Source organism: Lutjanus erythropterus, chromosome 1 (genome assembly GCF_056507025.1).
Source record: "Lutjanus erythropterus isolate fLutEry1 chromosome 1, fLutEry1.hap2, whole genome shotgun sequence".
In the NCBI taxonomy this organism is placed as follows: domain Eukaryota; kingdom Metazoa; phylum Chordata; class Actinopteri; order Lutjaniformes; family Lutjanidae; genus Lutjanus; species Lutjanus erythropterus.
In genome coordinates, this window is record NC_139317.1 from 40,365,683 (window position 1) to 40,388,615 (window position 22,933).

At 39.4% G+C, this 22,933-nt stretch overlaps 1 long non-coding RNA gene across 1 annotated transcript; it reads right to left on the minus strand.

Annotated features, from left to right (window-relative positions):
* Nucleotides 1–8,554: 8,554 nt before the first annotated feature.
* On the minus strand, nt 8,555–17,074 carry LOC146333274 (uncharacterized). Its single transcript, XR_014771316.1, has 2 exons — nt 16,945–17,074; nt 8,555–9,064 (listed from the first exon to the last, which is right to left on the minus strand). It is a non-coding gene; the product is annotated as an uncharacterized LOC146333274 (long non-coding RNA).
* Between the last annotated feature and the right edge of the window lie 5,859 nt (nt 17,075–22,933).

Sequence of the window (22,933 nt, forward strand, 5' to 3'; positions counted from 1 at the left end):
CTCTTGTCAGGCTATCCATCTTGTACAGGAGCACACGGAGTGCAGTGGAGGGGGCATTACAGGAGATCTGGGACCAAACTGTCTTCATTCATTCCCTCAGCCTGGCGCAAAAGCCCCGGACGCTGGTTAGGGTCCCTCCTCCTCCTCTTCCTCCTTGTCTGTCTTTTTCCTCCTCGTATATACGTCCCATCCTGGCAAGCTGAAGCGTGCGTTATGCGAGCAACATCCTGACTCTGCTGCAACACTAATGGCAGCGGAGGCCTTTATCTGGCAGGGGGACAGGATCTCATCTCCACAGCTGCCCCCGGCTACAGCACACACAGAAACATACATTAAGCCTCACCAATACTCTCAAAGAGGAATGGAAATAGAATTCAATTTAAAAGTAGCTTGCAGAAAAGACAACAGGGGAGGGTTTTGTTTGTGCCTTTGTTTGTTTCTCCTCCTGCTGCTACGCGATGCAGCACCTTGAATATCAAAATTAATAAGAAAACACGATTTGCATTGTGGTGGTCAGCCACCGAAAAAACAAAATAAGTTTTGTTGATGATGAGCAGAGACACAGCCCAGCATCTGCATGTACAACACACAGCAATATGTCACAACTTCCATTCAAATTTAGACGTGCCGGGCTAAAATGATTGGCTCTTTAATTAATTGCATTATCATCAGCAAACACAGTGATTTTCTCCCAGCCGTGAAAGCTTCTGAGAGAAGACAGATATAATGTAGCCGAGGCCACTCCACTCAGCCACTGCAGGGAGGAATCAACAGGCGCAATGGGCTGCCACATAGTCACAGTGCCCCCTACTGGCTAACACAGCATCGACATCCTAAAAGAGCATTACCCCTGGCACTTCATCCAACAGCAAAAAGCCAAGGGGTGGGCATTTGTGCACACAGCCATGGGACACTCAGAGAATAGCATCCCTTCAGAATATGAAAAGGATTTTCTGCCAAGTGTTTGGCAGTCCGTGCAGTGCTCATGCATACTCAATTTCAGGGTTGCATTTGATAGAAAACAGCTTTACATGATAGTGGGATGTGAATGTGTACCATTGAGATGGAAAATATTCAGCCTCCCATGTAAAGCATTTGTAGGCTGCCAGGGGAGGGCTCAGAAATAGAGTCAAAGTGTATCCACATCTGCAACACAAAGGTTCAGAGGTTTACAATACTCTGACTTACATGGATACTGCGATCGTACAAATGTTTTTTAGTCGTCCGCAAGACAGAATCTACATATATTTACATTTATGTTTCCCCTTTATCCAGATTATTGCGATTTAGTGACAAAATCTACCCTTAAACAGGATTTACATGTTATTGTCCACAGCAGCAGTGGAGAGACAGCCGTCTGGAGACAAATGCTGAAGCTGATCCGAAGACACTGAATAATGGAAGAACTGCTAGGACACTGTGTGTTAGCAGCTGTGAGATTTTACTGGGACATTTTGTGATTCACAGCTGGAAGCTACTGTCATATGAAAGTCAGTTGGAGTGGACGTCTCAAACTAAAACCGGGCGAGACAAAAAAAAAAAAAATCCACTAGGAATTCAATCTCAATTACAGGACACACTGTAAGAAATTGTTCTTAGGTTGAAATACTTGTTACTCATATGTACAGTGTCTCCAACTAAGTGCTGTACTAATTTTTGTACACACATTTGCTACATAATGCTCCTTTAAGTTAATATTTTAAGCTTACTTAACATGTTTTCTTATGTACAACTGAATTAATATCAGGTTTATTTGACTACAAAGGTTTATGTGTCTTGAATTCTTACAAAAGTACCTCAATTTGTCCTTTCAAATTTCGTCAACTTAAAATGTTAAGTAAGTTAAAATAAATGGTTTATTTTTACAGTGTATAAGTTCACCAGATAAAAAGAGAAAGAGAACAGTGGCTGTGCTTGTGAATCATGACTTAACTGTTTAAAATCATTAGAATAGCAGCATGTTATTTCAGATTTAAAGTGATTTCTCCCTTTAAACTCTGCCTCCCAGACTCTGCTTCAAATACAGCGACTGTCCACATTAATACTGGCTGAATCAGGCATGCCAGACACAGACTTGTTGTGCTAAAGCGATGCAGTTTGTTGGGAAACAGCGGCAGCAGAACGGGCATATGGTTGAACTGGGCAGAGCATATGTCCCCAGTATTCATGCTCGAGTCTGTCTCCACAAACATGACAGACCCAGGCCAACATCCCCGGGCAAAGAGTCTGCTCCTTGCGTCTTTCAAACAACTCCCAAGTGTTAAGAGTGTGCGTCGCAGTAACAGCCGTCAGGGCGACAATACTGTAATGCCAGAAACATAAAGCTCACTGCGAATCACATTACACCGAAAATGTAACATGGAATGAAAGTCATGGACACTCCATTGTGCCTGTCCGTCCTACATTACTCACTATAATAGCTAGTGTTACTGCAGGGCTGTTTTATTCTGCTGACAACATCTCCTGTGATCTAAATATATAGTCAGCCTGTAGGGAAAATATTTTGAACTGCCTTTGAAATCTAAAGGATATGTTGATCTTTAAAGGCAGAGTTAAAGAGCAATCTCTGGAAAGTGTCCACTCATGAGGGATGGGCTCATATCACCCATCTGTTCTCCAGTGATGACTAAGAGCCATGTGAAGATATATTAGAAAGCTGCAGTCACAGTATATTAGATATATCATATATTGGTTATATTACGGAGTTGCGCTTGTGTTCAATTCCTCAACTAAATTTTATAATTTTATCAATTATAAAAGACTAAAAGAGCAGTAGAAATGGATTTTGAGCAGCTCAACAATTTTGAGTTTGAGAAAAGGAAAGAAAGAGAGAGAGAGAGAAATGCAATGTGATGAAAGATGATATTTATGAGCCACAACAGGTCAGTAGGATGTTGCAGCAGCAAAGGACACAGAATATAGAATATCTGAAGCAGAGATGGGCACAAATGCAAATACTTGCTCCTCAAATGTATTTAGTTGAAATGGAAAATACTGATATGGAAAATGTTTTTAATTAAAATACAAGTAATTTGTACTTCCAAAATACAACAATACATTCCATACTTTATCACATTTTTGGCATTTAGTAGCCTGATTATGGATCTGATCTTACCCTCACTACTTCATGGATAGCATGGATTGCTCAGTGATCCAAAAAAATCCGAATCCAAAAAAAGATGCTTTAACCCACCATAAAGAAGTCATTAAGAAGGGTCCAGCTGCAGCGCATCCACTTCACTACACGACAAACCTCTCCTGAGAGCTCATCCTAAACCTAACCAAGTAGTTTTGATAGCTAACTGGAACATTTCTATGGTATATCATGTAGTGGGCGTGTCCTGCAGCAACTGTGAGTTCACAGATAGATGAATCTGTACACAAAACATCCAGGTTAGCCCTCTTTTAACCTGAATGGGAATCAAGTGACATAATCTTGCAGCTCCTCTAGGCTTTCTAAATCTTGTTGGACCAAATGGATCAAATTCTCATAGTGAAACAAGTCATTTCTCAGTGGTTGTGATGCTAAAAATAAATATGGATTTCACCAGTTTTACAGCCGCTTCTTTCATCATACAGGAATTAGCTCTGCTAATTTCGCACATCATAGATTTGACGTGGCCAATCAGGATGTCTCGGAGGTGGGAGGCCACAAATTCAGGGGTGTATACTTCCTGGTTGTTATGTTTTCCAGTTCTAGAGCACATGTGTTTGCCTATTGCTCTTTTCTTCTGTTTTACTTTCATGGAATTCAGTAAACTTGCCTTAACATGCAATAGGCTATATGCTCATGTTTTGTCTACATGCTATTATATAGATGGGGAAACTTGCACTTAATGTCAATTTTCACAAGAAACACAAATAAAATACTGTATTTCACAGTGACAGTGTTGCTTTTTTTCTTTTTTTTCTTTTTTTTTACTAGAGTTTGTCTTATTTGAGAATAAAATGACAAATTAAATGCATTTTAAGTAGTTCATGTAAACAAATATAACCTCTTAAAGTATTTTGCAATTAGATCTTATTTTTTACTGCCTAGCAAAACACAAATTACAAAATACTAAAAAGTAATCATAAAAGAATTTTAAATAGATTTTATTGAAATACTGCCCATCTGATCCAAAGTCATGCAAAATTATATGACTTAATACAATATAATTCAAACAATGGGATGTGAAATACAAAGGTCTGACAAATGTGCATTAGAGGTCAAAAAAAGAGAAAACGTAGACTAAGAATTAAAAACATATGATTATAAACTTAGCTTTTTCTGAATTCAAAGCATGCACTCAAGCTCAGACTGTATGTAATAGTCATATTAACCGCTACAGAAGGTCAAACACACATCCTGTATGCACAGTGAATGCTAAGATGTAGTCTCTTCCATCCATCCAGATATACTGTAGTAAATCTAAAGCATAAAATTATGTACTGAATTTCCCCTCTGGGGGATCATATAGGCTTATCTTATCTTACCTTTAAAAATGTGACAGTCCCTGATGTAGGAATCCTCTTTGTCATGTCACAGATTATTTATGTTTGTGTGTTCAGGAGGCACAGACATGCAAGTTTATAAAACTACATAATCTAATGTTGAAAAGATGCAGCTGCTGTCATTAAAGTTTGAAAAATCATTCAGTATATACTGAAGAAGCAAACAATCTAAATAAACCACAATAATGTTCAAGTTCAATAGAAATAAATGTTATCACTCTGTAATCCTTATTATTTTATGGCAGTCAGATATAATGTAGAGTCTGTTTCTCCTTTACCCAGGAAACTTTTTTCTCATCACTAAGGTGAAGGAATTCTGACTTCATTTTGCTGTTTTCGACATAATAATAATAATAATAATAATACATTTTATTTATAGGCGCCTTTCTTGACACTCAAGGTCACCTTACATCATCAACATAAAAGCAAACACAATATTAAAAGACAATAAAATACAAAATACAGTTTAAAATTAGACAATGCAAATGTGATCAGAGGGAGTAAGCCAGTTTAAACAGATGGGTTTTGAGTTTGGATTTGAAATGTGGTAGTGAGTCTGTGTTACGGAGGTCAGGTGGGAGTGAGTTCCAGAGCTGGGGAGCAGAGCGGCTGAATGCTCTGCTCCCCATGGTAACAAGACGGGCGGGGGGGACGATGAGATGGATGGAAGAAGAGGATCTGAGGGTGCGGGTAGGTGTAGCAATGTGGAGGAGGTCAGAGAGATATGTAGGGGCAAGGTTGTGGACAGCTTTGAAGGTAAGGAGGAGTATTTTATAGTTGATGCGATGTGTGATAGGGAGCCAATGTAGCTGTTGTAGAATAGGTGTGATGTGATGGATTAAAGGGGTGCGTGTAATGATACGGGCGGCTGAGTTTTGGACCAGTTGTAGTTTATGGAGGGTTTTATGCGGAAGGCCAAAGAGAAGAGAGTTACAATAATCTAAACGGGAGGTGACCAAACTGTGAACAAGAACAGCAGTTGAGTGAGGGGTAAGAGAAGGACGAAGCCGGTTGATGTTACGAAGATGGAAGTAGGCAGACCGAGTGATGTTATTGACATGGGAGGCGAAGGAGAGGGTGCTGTCGAGGATGACACCCAGACTCTTAACCTGAGGGGAGGGAGAGATGGAGGAGTTATCGAGGGGAATAGAAAAATTATGGAGTTTATTTAGCATAGTTTTTGTGCCTATTAAGAGAAGTTCTGTTTTATTGCAATTTAATTTAAGGAAGTTTGAGGTGAACCAGGATTGTATTTCAAGAAGGCAATTGGTGAGGGACGAGGGTGGGAATGTGGAGTTAGGTTTGGCTGAAAGGTAGAGCTGGGTGTCATCCGCGTAGCAATGAAAGTGAATATGATGTTTGCGGAAAATGTGACCAAGGGGGAGAAGGTAAATAATGAACAGCAGGGGCCCCAGGACAGAGCCCTGGGGGACACCTGAGGTGACGGGGACTGAATGGGAGGTGAATGATTTTAACTGGATGAACTGAGTGCGGCCTGAAAGATATGAATGAAACCAGTTAAGAGGTGTGTTTGTGATGCCAAGAGAGGAAAGTCTGTTCAGGAGGATGGTGTGTGAAACTGTGTCGAAGGCTGCGGTCAGATCAAGCAGAAGGAGAATGGATAGTGAACCGGAGTCAGCAGCAAGGAGGAGGTCATTAGTGACTTTAAGGAGTGCTGTTTCAGTGCTATGGAAGGGACGGAAACCAGATTGGAATTGTTCATATAAATTATTGCAGGAAAGATGGGTGTGGAGTTGAGCAGCAACTGTTTTTTCAAGAATTTTGGAAATGAATGGAAGATTTGAGATTGGGCGGAAGTTATTGAGGTTATTGGGATCTGAACCAAGTTTCTTGAGTATTGGGGTTACAGCAGCTGATTTGAGGGCAGAAGGAACAACACCAGTGATAAGGGAAGAGTGTATGATGTCAGTGATGAGAGGGGACAGAGAGGGGAGGGTGGCTTTTACAAGGACAGTGGGAAGAGGGTCTAATTGACAGGTTGACGATTTGGATTTCTTAATGAATTTGGAGACTTCATTCATGGAGAGACTCTTAATGAGGTGTGTTCCTGTCACATCTGATGGCGACATGTAGCTCTGACTTCCTTCCCCATCGGGAAATACCTCTACATACTGCCTCGACTTCTTGTTGTTTTCTGTTGGATCGCTCTCTTTCCTCTTAATTCATCTGATAGGGCAGACATTTTCAGTTCTGCTAATATATTATTGCTTCATGCAGGTTTTTAATACGGCTCATATTCTTGTTTAATTGGTTTATCACAAGAAAATTGTGTTCAGCAGCAGTGTTTTGAAGATTAAAAGAAAATCAATAATTAATGCACATCTATAAAAGTCCATCTTGAGAGGAGATTTAAAAGTGGATACTGATCTGGCTAACCTAATTTTCTCAGGCAGTTCACTGCACAGCTGCAGTTGTTGTCTCCTGAGACTGAGGTGACCTGCAGTCAGTCTAGACCTTGGGACCACATGTATGATCCTGCCTGATGATCGTGGTACATAAATATACACAGGAGCCTGGACAGAGCATGCTTGTTGCATAAAATCTATTCTAAATCACATCAGTAGTCTGTAAGGAAGGTAAAAAAGGTGTGACATCATATATTCCATCATGTAAGTGTCACACTGGGCTCTACAGCTCATGTTATCTTACTTACAGTGGGGTCCAACTAATGATTATTTTTAATCATCATTTAATGGCTTAATTATTTTTTCTATTGATCGACTGGTTTGGTCCATGAAATGTCAGAAAATGGTGAAAAAGAATCAAATCTCAAATGTCAAGTTTTGTCCACAGCTCAAAAATATTCGGATTAATCAATTATCAAAGCTATGAGTGTCTTATGTTTGTTGTCAGGTTTATTAGTTTGTTCACTTGTTGTTTCCATTGTTGTGTGCAATTTAGTGATTGATTGATTAATTTAAATTGGCAAAATGTTTCCCCACTGAAAGCTTTTTTCTTCACTGGAGGCCATGATAATGAATTGGCAACTGTGTGTGCACAGTGTGTGGTAGTGCACTGTTCCTTGTTTTAAAATTATAATCCTACTAATCCCCATTTTAACAAAATGTATATCTTTATGTTTTATTCTGTAACTGAATGGAATACAGTTGCATTTTCTGCATCCAGATCACATAATCCTGTTACATGTAATCCATTGCTCTCCAAAACTGCATATTATATTTGGTTTTTAAATTATTATATATATGTATTATATTCTAATCTTTTAGATGTTACCGCTGTCCTGTGAAAAACACTAATCTCTTTTTTGCTAAAACTAAAGGAGAGAGGGCTCCTTTATTCTTTATTCTTAAGACAAACAAACAATTTCCAACTTTATCATCTGAAAAATGCTTCATGCCTCATTTTGGAGATATGTAGTTTTCACAGGACAACAACGATATACAAATCATTGTTTCTATAGCTGATTTTGCATGTTTGTTTGTTAGTTTGTTGGTCAGCGCAACACAAATCCACACTTGAAAATAGTTATGAAATTGTAAATAACTCTCCAGAGGCGACCAGGCCATTAATTATGACCATTTATATCAATCTGTCTTATACTGAGAGACAGAGAAATAACACTTATTTCCACTTATATGTGGAATATGCTTTGTGTCATGTTTATAATATGTCAGATTATAGAAAACAGCAGTGGCTCGAGTGCTGAACCCTGAGGAACTCCGTAAGTGAAAGACACCAACAACAATTCTATTTAGATGATGGATAAATTAAACAATATAACCCATTTAAAATGTGAGAGGTGCACCACGTGTAATAGTGATGCCATATACTTGCCACTAATGCCACACTGGAGAATTGTCATCCCAGATAGAAAGCCTTCTAAAATCAGTGATTATATCACATGTGGTGCTGTGGTTTAATAAATTTCCAATCTGGCATTAATCAATATAATGAAACTTTTTAATTCTGACGTTTAAAATGTGACGTAATATATTTTGCAGTACTTTAAGTTGACAAAGGCTTCCTTGTAAAAGAAAGGACATAGGCATATATCAGTTTTTTGTAAATTTTTAAGAGGTTCAGTGTATATGCTAAGCAACTAATTTAGAAGTAATAACATAACTTCACAAATTCCTATCAAGTTGTAACACAGTATTACAGTAGTGAATTCAATGTTATCATGCATATTACAGTCGGGAATTGAGATTAAATGACATTCAATGAAAAACTAATATCTAAATCATTGTTATTGCTATTATCTCATCATCAGTTTTAAATCAATTAGGTTTAGGCTTTCTGCATTTTCACATTGACTCAGTAACAATAAGAAAAAGTAAAATGCAGGAAACAAACTGGAATAAGGCCTGGATAAAAAGATAAAGGGAATTTCTCTTTTGCACATTATAATGCACAATGCTCCTTCAAACCGGACTTGTTTCCTAACAACAGTACTTGTTCCTGTGAAACCAACAAAGCTACCAGGATCTAACACCTCCTCCTCCCGGGCTGAAAGAGGAGAGCAGCTTCTCCTCTGTATGTTCGTTCCAGTCAGCAGGTTCACGTGGACGCCATCCAACTTCCCTGCAGTCTGCAAGGGAACAGAAGGTCTCTGCAGTAATCTGTTGCCATTTCCTTTACAATCCAGCAATTAACTTCACCCGGTGACAAAACAAAGATTTTTCTCAATGTAATCTAATTAGGAAGTGATTCGTTTTGTTAAAAAACACCCGCTCAGGCCCCCATGGGGATTCAAATGATATGTAACTGAAGTTTAATGGGTCTCACTGGCAATAACAAGCAGCAATGAATATTAATATTTTTAAAACACAATAGCGCTCTGTGCGGGTTTAAAATCCTTCGAGTTGCGACAGTGCAACATACGGAAGCTGAATAAAGGCGTCTGCAAGCAGCGGTGTGACCTGCTGAGCGGGAGCACAAGCAAGTTTATTCAGACTCAGTGTCACAGTTCAGCCAGACTCAATGCAAAAACAGATGGTGCACTTAGGAGAAGAGGCGAAACAGAGAGACACAGATAAGCCTCTGCAGCAGCCGTGCTCTCAGATTCTTTTTTAGGACGGACTGTAATTATTCAGGGAGAGTCAGCTGAACTCCATGTCAGCGTTGCCCTGCTTCACGCTCATACACTTCAACGCAGTCACACTCGTAGATGCCCAATACAGTACCAACCCCGGGCTGCTACTGTCAACCAAAGAGCAGCCTTACTAGAGAAATGGGCCGTCATGTGCCGTACTTAGGAGCAGGGATCACTGGTGAGGGGAGGCAGAGTGCTTACAGTCCAAACTATAAAATTTTAGTCAAAAAATCTCCTTCTTTACTACTTGTAGCACAGGGGGTACTTCTGCAGTTGCCATGGGGTACTTAAGATTGTAGAGCAGCTCAACTAATTTGACAAAATGGAAATTACAGTTTGTGTTTTTAAAAATATATTCACATTGTGCGGCTAGCATAACACCTGAACACTTGTTGCCATCATGAGTGTTTAAAAGTGGTTAGCTTAACAGAGGCTTGAACAGCTAGCAAAAAAATTGAAGACAGTTATCTGAGATATGTTGTGATTAATTCTCCAGAGGTTAACAGCCCATTAAGTATGACCTCTGATTTATCTGTGTTCAACTTCCAAAAGTTATGTGACATTTAATTTTTATATAATTTATCATTTAAATGTAAATATTTACAAATATTTGCCTTATATTAAGAATGAAAAGCAGTGTTGTGACATACTTATAATGCTGCAGTACATAGAAAACACTAGTGACCCCAGTGGTGAACCCTGAGGAACTCCAGAAGTCAAAGACACCTTTGATGAACTGGAATTTAAAGATGAATAAATGAAATGAAATAATGTCTTGAATTTTGATGTCATCTTAGATAGGAAGCTTTCCAAAAAGAGTCAGAGAGGTGTAATTCTCTTGGCTTTTTCACTGCAATGTCTAATAAGTTTGTGTAAATGTAATGAATAAATAGTGCATCTAAATGATGAACAGTTATCTAAAAACATAATGCATAGATGCCAAGAATATAGGTAGGTAAAAATAATGGAAAAATGTAGCATAAATAAATGGATAAATTGTTCAGATAACTCGCTCAAAGTAATAATCAATGGCTGAAATATAAGCAATGGATACACTGTTGAAATATATAATTAAATGGCTGAAATACAGATAATTTATAGATTGTTGAAAAATATAACTAAAAGTAATGCATGAATGGTTGAAATGTGTAGCTTAATGTAATGGATTAATGTTTGAAATGTCCATCTTCTGCCATTCTAAGTGATAGTAGTACAAATTCAGTCTTGACCAAACTGAACAAAACATCAACACTTAAAATTGTATGAAAAAATGGAAAAAAAACCATCCACATTTATGCCATTAACTGTCAACATCCACTTAAAATCAATTTGAATGGACACTTTGTACATGTCTGCTGGTGTCGATGAAGGGGGTCAAAAAGGTTGCGAACCGCTGCTCTGTCCGGCCCAGAACGTGCTGTATGTTAACTCCAGACCTCGATCGTTTGAATATTGAACTGCGGCAGAGGGTGCCAAGAAATTTCAAAGGGCCTTTTTTTAAAAAGATATTTTATTCTATACCCCCCCCCACCACCACCACCACCACCTGCCAGGCAGCACCACCTTCCATGCACTGAACTCAATTAAACTCTGCTACTGACCCATTTCCCTAGCAATGAGCTCAGGGAAGTATCTGACAAATGCAAGTTCATGCATGCATGTGCCTGGAGGATTGTGGCTTCAAGGAACACTCCAACATCAAAACTCTGAGGTAAGCGTAATCACATGCAAATTTCTTACTATACAACAAGCTCAAAGAAACAGCAAGATTAAAAAAAAAGGGAAAGGCAGACTTTGAGTGCTCACATCCCTTTGTTTCTCTATAATGTACCACAGTGACTTTAGTGAAAACTACAGGCTAATCACTACTGGTTAAACAGTTGGTTAAATCAAACACTCAGCATGCATACTGATTACCAAGACAATAACTTGCACCAATGGAATGTCTCCTTGTAGAGTAAGAAGCTGGCTTCAAAGAGAATCTATTAGCAGATGAAGTGGTAACGATTTTAGGACACAAGTCCATTAAAAGCCATTTTCTTTAAAGAGTTGAAGAGAAAGCTCATGGGTCTGTGGAGTCCAGTTCTGCTCCTATCAGCTCCAGCATGGAAAAACAAGAGCACTGTGCCACTGGGACATTCCTGCGAGCATTATCAGCCCTCCTTAACTATTCTAAACTGACATCAATTGCTGTGCCGGCTCGATCCCAGCGGACCTTGTTAGCTCCATTTAATGGCAAAATGAGCCAACTTCTAAGTCCTGCTCTGGTACTGGGAGCTGTGAGTCCTGGCTGCACTGTTGTATTCGGTGGTGAATGTAAAAAGATATCACACTAATTACTGAAGGGACACAGGTTTGGAGAGGCTAAACATTTGTACATTTGTTAGCGCATGGAGCCAGTTTATCTTGGCAGTCAGAGAAAGTCATTTCCATAAAGACGCTATAGCTACTGCATTAAAAACGTATGGGTGGCATCTGGCATCATTTGAGCATATGTTAGTCATAGTAATGTCTATGTTGTTCTTTACATTGACTGTATAAATTATATGACGCCTGATCTCTTTATCATTTTGTATTTTTAGCAGTCAGTGAATTATGTGTAGAATACTAGTCTTTATAGAGACTGTACGTTTTGCATTCTTCCTGCATCCTACAATATTTTATTAAAAGTTCCAATATGATTTTGATTCTGGAGCAAAATGTCTCATGCTCAACAAATTTCTATCTGTACAATGTAGTGTGACATATCTGTTTTACAGGCTGCACATCTGTTTACGTCCTGTCAAGACTATAAAGAGTCAAACCCCTTCTAGTGTGCCCCATGGAACCCAACTTTGGAAAAAATATGAATGGTAGTCTTTGGCAAGAGATCAAATATGTTGTGATCCTGTTTGGACTGTGCCATTCAATTTAAAACAGAATTTTAAAAGTTTGTTGTTGTTTAGTTTTCTATGAACCCGCTGTCACTCAGTATAAATCATCAACACCAGCATCGCCCTCCCCTATAACGTTATCTTACGTGATGCGTTTTATCCACTGACTCCAGGTCATTTTGTCAGCCATCGAGATCCTGGTGCGAAAATACATGGGCATTGTAGCTTCAGTCACTAAGTTTTGGACAGTCTCATATAGCCAGACCTCAGCGCCATGGAGAGATCTGGCTCCACACATACACATTCTGCTATAGGATAAAAAAAATAAAAATAAAAACAGCCTGTCTTGGTTGCATGTCTTTAAACTAATCACAAACGTCTTGGGTGGTGCTAAGCACAGGATGCAGCAACGGTGCTGCTGCAAAATAGTGTGGTGGGGGAACTTGTTTTGGTGGAACATTTGCAGATTGAGAGGTGGGTTCAGGCATTAAAATAACTACATCGCTGCATAAGAAAAGGTAACAGCTGTGTACCTTTGTACCATTAGCGTCTCAGGTGCTAATTTGTTGTTTTCAGTTTGTAGGTTACAGAAAGCGACCAGTAGCAGGCTTCTGTGTGCTTGCAGTGAGTCAGACTAGCTTTTAGAGGGAGAAAGTCATGATGTCACTCATGCAGCTTCTAGATGTGTTGTCTTTTTAATAGTTTCTCCAGACTCATACTTAAACAGTTCTCTAACAGCAATTTTCTCGCAATTGAGTACAGTTCATACTTTTTCCAACGATAGGTCCCATTATGATCCACCACAAGGGGTGTGACCTCACCTCTATATGGTAAAATGATTTTTGCCTGCAAACTTAGTTTTTCATCCTTAAGTTAGTTACTACACTTTTCACAGGTAAATGTTAATGTACAGTATTTGCCATGTTTTTTTATACAGTGCTTTTGAGCATTTTTATAATCACCTGTGTCTTAGACAGCTGTTAGCACTGTGACTTACTCAGAATAGTTCCAGTTTAACAGTCATTTCATCACTGTTAGCATCATCTTATGAATGAAGAAATGAATATTGTTTCAAACTTGACAGAAATGAAATAAAACTCACCAAAAACACCATGGCTCATCTTTCCATTGTTCCAACGACCGCCAGTTCTGGTTTGGTTGAAATACACCCTTAATTCACAGGAGTAGATGTGAAAATTTTTTGGCTGTACACACTGTTTCTTTCCACTGCTTCTCTGATGGCCATCCTCCCTCATTTAACACAATGGATTATGGGTTTATTAAGATCAAACAAACAATGGTGATTGTTGGAACAATGGAAATATGAGCCAAGACAATTTTGTTTCTGTCGATGACAACTATAAAATGACAGTATATTGGTGCTACACTGAGAGACTAATGTCACTAATGTTATCTAAGACACTCAGTTGATAATCAAAATGCTCAAAAACAAAAAGAATGATAAATACTCTTAGCAATATGTACTAGCCTAACTGAATAGTGTACTAACTAACTTAAGGATGAAAAATCACTGAGTTTGAAGGTGAAGGTAACTTTATTTTTGCCTTGACAGGAAGTAAACAGACACGCAACTCCTAAAACGCATGGCACACTACATTGTGCAAGCAGAGAATAGACACTTTTCACAGCAGACATGTTGACTTGTCAAAGGTGGAAAAAATGTGTAATTCATAACATTCTATCAAGTGACCCAGTGAGACATGTTAGTAAGTGAGCGTACACAGTACCAGAGCCCTGAGCTGCCTCACCTGAATGCAGTTCAGCCAAGATTAATGTTAATAATTCCACATGTGCTTTTCCTGCTTTGACAAGTCAAAATGTCTGCAGTCAAAAGGGTCTATTAGCAAGCTAGAAAAATCTTCTTGTAATGAATACAAAGACAGAAAACTAGCCTTTTTGAAAATATTTCTTTATGCTTCAAGTGAGCCATGATAATTTTAATGAACAGCAGTCAATGTGGTCTCAAGTGGCTGCTACAGCATAATGACACACTGACTTTCCCTACATTTAAGGATCTTTTCAGTCAGTTAGACATCATAGAACGCTGCAGGGATGACGTATTTATGTAGGGCCAACCCCGAAATTAGCATCGCTCTGGTTCCCTCTACAAAAAGCTATTTGAATTCTCCCACTGGAGTTTGGATTAGTACAGAAAATAATCTCTGTGGCAAAAGAAATAGTTTGTTCAGTGGGGTAATATTCACAAATGAACAACATGTTTATGATTTTTGACACTTAAATGCATTTGCAAAATGTAAAACGCTACTGTTAGGCTATGAAAGAACTACACCATGGTCGCATGACCTCATGTCACCACCTCTATGTGACAAGTCTTCTGAGTTATGACGTTTAATATCCTGACAACCACTTGTTAGCAACTTTTAGCCAAATTTAAGTTTCAGATTTTGTGAGCACAGTATTTACTGATGTATGTTGTAGAACAAAATGCGAAAAACTCTTAAGTTTGTGTTAATCACAGAACTTATTTAAGGCACCTAAACAAAAACCTGTTCACAAAAACTGACTATCAACTTTAAGACGAGGGAACTGGAAGCGCTAATATGCTTGCTAATTTCCAGATCTCATGCAGTACTCTAGTAGGTGGTCTGAATTAGCTATGTTTAACAGTAGCACAAGTAGAGAAGGGTCATAAAGTCAGCCAAAGTTTGCTAATATTAGCCACCACAAGCTACCAGACATACCAGACCAAGTAAGATGGTAACAGCAAAACCCTTTAGGAGTTTTGAATTGAGGACGGGTTTTATTATATGAATTTTTCAGATGGGCAAAGGACAAGAGGCAAAGGCATAGACAAAATACATGGTTCAGTCCACCTGGGGTTTTCTGGCTCAGCTGTGACAGTAATGAGCAGTGCACCTTGTGCCAAAAAGATGGCCATATTTGAACTAATATGCATGTCTGAAGAGGTGCCAAGAAAATATGAAGTATGTTACAAGAGATGAATTCATGCCAGGCGCAATGTGCCATGGGAAAACAAAAATGTTGCTGGAGAGAGTGTCTGTTTGGGATTCCAGCAGTACTGATGATTTACCTGTTACACAGCACTTATTTACTCTTGTTCCTAAACGTGCAGTAATCCAGTATGTGATAATTCTCTGTTTCACAATAGTTTTCAGGAACCTTAGCTCCACATAGCTATTATCCACTCCTGCTATTAAAGGGAGACAAAGTTAGAGACGGTTGTGAATATAATGAAGATGCAGGGAAGAGAACTCATTGCTGCCCTTTAAGAGGCTGGCTGACATTTCCTCAATCTTGCCAATCAGATCAGCATAAATGTCTTGGGGGTGGAGGCCTCTGCACTGTTGTCAGTTTTAGTTTGAAGGATGCAACTCCCTACCACCCCCCTCACCCCACACCAGATGCTTTTTTAAAAGTTTGATCACGCAGTTTGTCTTCACCAAGTAGGTGTGTGAACTTTATAGAGGACTATTTATCCTAAACCTCTTTTTGTACCGGCATTTAAGGTAGAATCACCCTCCCTTAACTCTCTCCTCCCTTAGCAGCTGCTGCTGCTGTGTCCTTGAGCAAGGCGTGCATGTTGCACCCAAGTGGCAATCTCTGGGGCTGAAAAAAGGCAGAGGTGCCAAAATTGTAGATTGTCAAATAGTCACTTGAGACTGGCTCCAAAGTGAGTTGAACCGCATTGACTCCCAAATTAAAATCACAACCTGACAGCAGTAATAAACATGTTTATATCCTGCTACAAAAAACCGCTTGGTCTCTGCAGCTGATTTCCCCATTCATGACAACTGTACAGTACAACTCAATTTTTACTTTGATAACTCACCTACATTTGCAATAAAACTAGGGACTGCCAGTACAAATATGTGTTATAGAAAGCACTGGGAAGCTGCATTGGTGCAAACATACAGTCTGTAAAATATGGACAAAGTTATGAACCTATGGAGCCATAGGTTTCTGAAGAGCCATTGTGAAGCAGTCAGTGTGGTGGCTCTGGCCATCTCCATCTTCTCAGTGCCTGACTCAGCTAATCCAAAAATTTGGTGGAGCGTGGGTGCAGCTGAGATGGGCCAAATGAGGCAGCTACCTAGCGGCTAGCCATCTGTGTCGGTGCCCACCTGTCACTCAAAGCAGGCACACCCTGGGTTATAAACAAAGAAGAGAGAGAAATTCCCTCTAAAAATTTTTACAACTTGAAACTGACCACTGAAAATTCAGACCACATAAATTTAGGTGGATGGTTTTTAAAAGCTAAAAATGTCTGGTATATTTTCAGTCATATTTCAATTTCAACATTAAATTCAGTTTTTCTTATTTTTGTATTACACAGACTTTAAGGGTTCAGAAGTGATCACATTTCACACACAAGTATCCAGAGGCATATAAGATAAAAAACTGTAATGGGCATCATTTGCTTCCACACATTCTCTCACTGTTCTTCCTATAAATACTCGAAACACACACGTATACTGTTGCCTGTGTTTTGGTACGCCTCACCGGTTAAAAGAGCAGTCAAGGTTTTATCTCCTGGCTTCTCTGCCTGGTGAAACCTGCACAGAGTCCAGCTGACACAGCAGACATGTTGATCACAGCCCAATCAGCAGCACCGAGGTCATCAAGACCTCCTCTAAATGAGACAGTCTGAGCATTACCCTGGCAACAGACTACACCTACGAGCAAACAGGAGATCCCCAAACAATCTGAACGTGTACGCATTTGACTGTCTGCACTTTTATGATGTGTATATGTGTGGCTGTGAGACTTAGTGTTTATATTTTAGTTTAGCCTACTTTATGTGAATGTCTGCTAAATGTCTGGGGGTGGTGGAGGCGGTCCTCATGAGTCTGTGACAGTGCTCTAGTTTACCATTTTAGACCTCCAACTGCTGAATCATGGGTATATTTTTTTCCCACTTTCCTTTTTATAATAAAGTAGAAAGTGACAGAAAATATAGTCCCACAGAGGAGGAGATTACTTTAAGTTCTTAGCTGGATATGAACAGCTATATGTAATCCACATTAAACCGCAGAACGGCCACAGAAAACTGATCAAAAGGCTCATGGGTCAGTATTAAACTGCATATTATCCCATGAAAAGTAGCCAATTCAAAGGACCTTCTGTTACTGATAATAGATGTCTGTCCATCACGGACTGTCCCCAAGTAAATCTGTGATTTAACGACATACAATATGTAATATCTGAGAGGAGTCGATTTAATATGTGCATTTACAGGGGCTGGTGAAGAGATACTTAAGTCCTATTTGCACAAGACTGAAGCCGCTGTGCCTGGACGTATAAAGGGATTTGTAGTAATTGTGGAGATTAGCAGTTACGTTATTTTTCAATCATATCTGCCATGCCTATAATTTGTAAAGTAAAAACACCAGCACATATTACCCACCATATTTTGCAGATGAGCCTTGAAAACATAATATATTGCCCTTTAAATTGATTCTAATTTATGTTTGCTCTTTTTGAGCTGCCTCTTAAAATGGCTGGTTTCTCCTGTCATTTTTACATGATTCAAGTCACACTTCATTCATTTCCTATGAGAAGGTGCAGTATTTGCATCATTAGGCTACTTACATACTTGGGCGACACAGTGGTGCAGTGGTTGGTACTGTCAACTCACAGCAACAAGGTTCTGAGTTGGTATCCCCCGGGTGGTTTTGGGGCTGGGGAGTTCATGGCTGGGGCAGGACCTTTCTGTGTGGAGTTAGCATGTTCTCCTCATGTCCACATGGGTTCTCTCCGGGTACTCCAGCTTCCTCCCACAGTCCAAGGATATGCAGTATGCAGACTTGTCTCTACGTGGCAGCTCTCCGGTCCATTGGCGAGATGTCCAGGTTGTACCCCTCCTCTCACCCAATGTTAGCTGGGAAAGGCTCCAGCCCCCTGTGACCCATCAGGATAAGCGGTAATGAACAATGGATGGATGGAGGCTACTTACATGGGTCTCTGATTTAAAATACATATGAAGAATACATCTGCAATTTTTCACCATCACACAACTCAGGAGTGGTGAATATTACCAAAGGTGGCAGGAGTCACCAGGTTGAAGCAGAGGGCAGTGAAGACTTGTTGGATTACCGGAGCTGGAGACGGCAGAGGGATAACAGGCTGGGCACAAGCAGGCAGGGAGGGAGATGATCGTGGTCACATAGCAGAATGAATGAACACTGGGACACTGGCACTGGGAGTGTGGAAACCAGGGCTGATCAAGTGGACCAGGTGAGCTGACTGGGAGCGGTGATGAGATGATTCCTGCCAGGTGAGGATGGAGTAGAGCCGGGGAGGAGCCAGGAGACTGGAGAGGGGAGACCACGCCCATGAGACAAAGACAAAGACAAACAGGAGTTTGCTAAACTGGTTGTTGTAATGTCATGTTAAAAGTGTACAGTGACCTGATCCCAACAAACCAATTAAGGGCCAAAGAGTGTATTTGTGACACATTACCAGTGCTCTGGGATAGTCCACAAACGCCCATCTAACTTATAAAACAATTATTTCTGTTCTTCCCTTTAGTCTTTAGTAACATCTCTATGCGCTGCCCCGTGGTAGATTCAGGAGACAGTGCAGGTTACTGGTTACCACAGTCTGCTGACCTGTATGACAGGCAGCGCCGCACGGTGCCACACATTTCTCATGACACTGTGCTGTCTCTTCACGTTGTCTTCCCTCCAGACAAAACTAGAGTCAATCAAAATGTCAACAAAATCATAAAGTGTCTCATTTCACAGCATAGTGTTAGTGAGTTTATTTTTAAAGTTGCTGAGAGTTCTCTTTATACTAAACCCCCCCCCCACACACACACACACACATTTTTAAACATTAATTCTTATTTAGCTTTGATTTAGAAGGGCTACGGAGTTGGCATGTTATGGTTAAGACACATCTGATGGCAACGTTTTTAATGAATTTGTTAAAAAATAAAAAAGCTTACCAGTGCTTGCTTTTTTTTTAAACCAGGAAGTGAGACAGGGGTCCTCAGGGTATAGCTAAACCTTTTTATGTCTGATGAAATTACATTTCTGTAAAAAATATGCCAGAAAACTGGGACACAACTTTAAGGGGCCAACATTTTCATTAAAAAATTGATTTTAAGTCAAAGATGATTATATAGCACATTTTTATACATGCGTATGTATTGTTACTTTTAGATTTTGACAGCTTTTAGTGCATTTTTAAACTGTTTGAAGTTGTGCATTTTTGTCTGGGACAACACTGTTTTCTGGCACAGAGCAAGTTTAGAAATGAAAAGATATTAAAGCAAACCAAAACCTTTAATAAATTACATATATTTAATATATTTTTAAATACTTAAAAAGTACTTTTTCACTCAAACATTGGATAATTAAAGTTTTGTTTTTTTAGTAGGACATGATTTAGCCCAGTTCTCAAGAATGGGTGACATATGCAACTATTTTAGTCAATAATTAAAGTACTACTAATATTGGTAAATAACACTAATATTAAAGATAATAATCCTCCTGTTAAAGGTCATATTGTTTTCCCAGCATATTGTCTGTGATTATATAATATACAACATTGGTGCAATCACTTCAGTTAACATCAGGAAGCAGTTCAGGTAAGTTTCTTTGACAAATTATTAACATAATTGTAGTCCGATGTGTAAATGTACTGGTTTGTGTGAGTACCTTGCCGGCTGGTTCTTGACTACAGTGTGGTCTCTTAGTGTGGCGGTAGCTTCCTGAACACTACACGAGCCTTCCAGGCACTGGAAAAGTGTGTGTGTGTGTATTTGTGTGCGCATTAAGGCAGGGTCATTGAGGAGTAATAGGATTGCTCGGCCCCGCTCCCTCTCCCGACACCCTGGCAAAGACAGGCCTCCTAAATCATCCTCACATCTCTGAGCAAGATGGAGGACCTGGCATCGCTTCTCCCCGCCCTCCATCCCCGCTGCAGCCATAAGCGCTCTCCCTGCTGTGGTACAGATACTGCTCACAGCCGTGATTTCCCTCAAACCTCCAGGAGGACTGGAATAATATCTACTCAGCATTCTGTAAATATCCACTGGGAGAATGTACTCCAGTTCATTGCGGCTGTGCCACAGTTACTTTATTCGGGCTCGGCTGCTGATCCTCAACTGCTGCGCTTTGTTCTTGAACTTTACATCTTGTGACTCCTAAAAAGGAAGCAGTGTGTGAGGTGAAGGAGCATATTCAGCTGCTATTATTCATTATTCATGTTCAGTGCACTCCTGTTCCTATTCAGGGTCACGAGGAGGCTGAAACTACTTACGCCTGACGTCTACACACTGTAAAAAATGAAAAAGTTAAGAAAACGCAGAAAGTTTGACCAACTTATAATGTTTTGCTGAGATAATTTATTTTTCTTATTTAGATAAACTTAAATCGTTACATTTTAGAAACCCCCAAAATTGTGTTTCAAAACTTACTGAGTAGACTCATTGGAATGAAAGTGATCTAGAAGAGGTCACTCAGTGTCCAGATCCCTGCCAGGCAACAGATGGTGAAGCACCTACTGCAATGTCACCACAATTGCCAGATGCAACCAGCAGAGATTTGTTTAACATGACCCCCGCAATATGTTGTCCTGAACTGAAACAAGATGTCAAACTGAATAAGTTGCTGATCACTTGGAACTCCTAGTGGCTGGTTGAGACGAGTGAGAAGTCCGCTGTCAATCGTATAAAACAGAACAGTCAAACAAATAGAATCACTGCCTCGCAGCTGTATGTCTCCACCAACCAGTCAAACTGTGGTTTACATCCACGTCTGTCTAGAAAATGAATATGGAACTTATATTGAGCTGTAACTTTGAAGGAATTTAATAAAAGATATTAAGTGTATTCTGTGGCAAAATGGAAGTCTTTACTGTACAAGTGTGATTCTAGTCAATAATTTTCAGTTAGAAACATATTGTCTTCACATAGAGACTATTTTTACTGAGGAGGACAGAGGACTGAGAGCTGAACATTATGATGTCACAGTGAAGCTGACCTTTGACCTTCTGGATATAAAATGTCATCATGTCATCATTTTATCGTGTTTGATAATAATTATGTGTAAATTTGTCATCATTAATTTCATTTCCTGACTTATGGGCAAAAATTTGTTCATTGAGGTCACTGTGACTTTTGACCTTTGACCTCTGGCTGCCAAAATCTAATCACTTCATATTTAGGTCAATGTTGAAGACATTCCCACATTGTTCTTGAGATATCACGTTCACAAGAATGGGATTACCTGAAAACAAAATGCCTCCAGCCATAAAAACATAGAAGTCATTTTAAAAAAAAAGTTTTTCAACATTTTTCAAGAATTGTGAATCACAGAGGTCCTGCAGCATACAGTCATGAACGTGTACAAAAAATCAGTTTGAGATTAGCTGCAGACAAGCTGTGGGTCTAGTGATCATGCACACACATGCTCACACACACACACACACACACACACACACACACACACACACACGAACACGGAACCAATTACATGATCCCATCCCCAGTTACTCCTGGTGGGAATAACAACAGTTAATAACATCATATTTTCAATTTCATCTTCAAGCACCCAAATAATAACAAGTAAGGTTCACAACTGACTGTGAACAATTTTTGAAATAATTTTTTTTTGTGTGTGTGTGTGAGTGTGTGGGGTGGGGGTCTAAACCTCAAAGATTCAAGTTTATCTAAAGAAGAAAAGTAAATGAGTTTCAGTATCAATCAAAACTCATTTGTAGTGAAGGCAGTTGCCTTGAAATTGTTTTTGTCAACTTGCTTTGAACAGTGAGTGTACATGACACCGTTTTGCAGGTAACTGTTTTAAACTTTGAGAAAAAATAAAAAACAGGTCAAATAAGTCTGGTCCAGTAGAATAGTTTGTCCACGCTAATGGAAAAAACATACCTGTGTATTTTATTTATTTTTTTGTTTTTTGCGCTGACCTGAGTCAATAATAGTAAAAGTTGTTCTTCACTATTTCTCTTCCACTTTTTTCACTTTCTTGTACCACAGTGACAAAAATAGAGATGGATTTCTCTTTCCTGTTCTTTTTATTTCAGCAGCAAAAACTGGTGGCGTGTCATAAAACCAGCACAGTGTGTTTGTAGGTTTTTATATCTGTATGTCTGCAGCCCAAACACTGTACACTGTTGTAGACCAGTGTACTGTAGTCACAGCCCAGAGCTCCTGTCCCACACCATGAAAATAATGGTCACTTTATTTATGTGCTTTTCAAACTCAGATGAATTTAAAAAAAAATGGTCCCTGGACACCAAAGTTTGCCAAGATGACAATAAATTGTCATGAGAACTCTTATTATTATTATTATTATATAGACCAACCGTGTTGTGTGAGGGACATGAGGGGACGAGATTCGACAGATTTATACCACTTCACTCCAACACATGATTCACTTCAAATCATTTCACTATGCAGACCAACAAACATGCATTTAGATCAGCATCAGTGTGCTGTCAGAATAATAACATCTGAATATCAGCC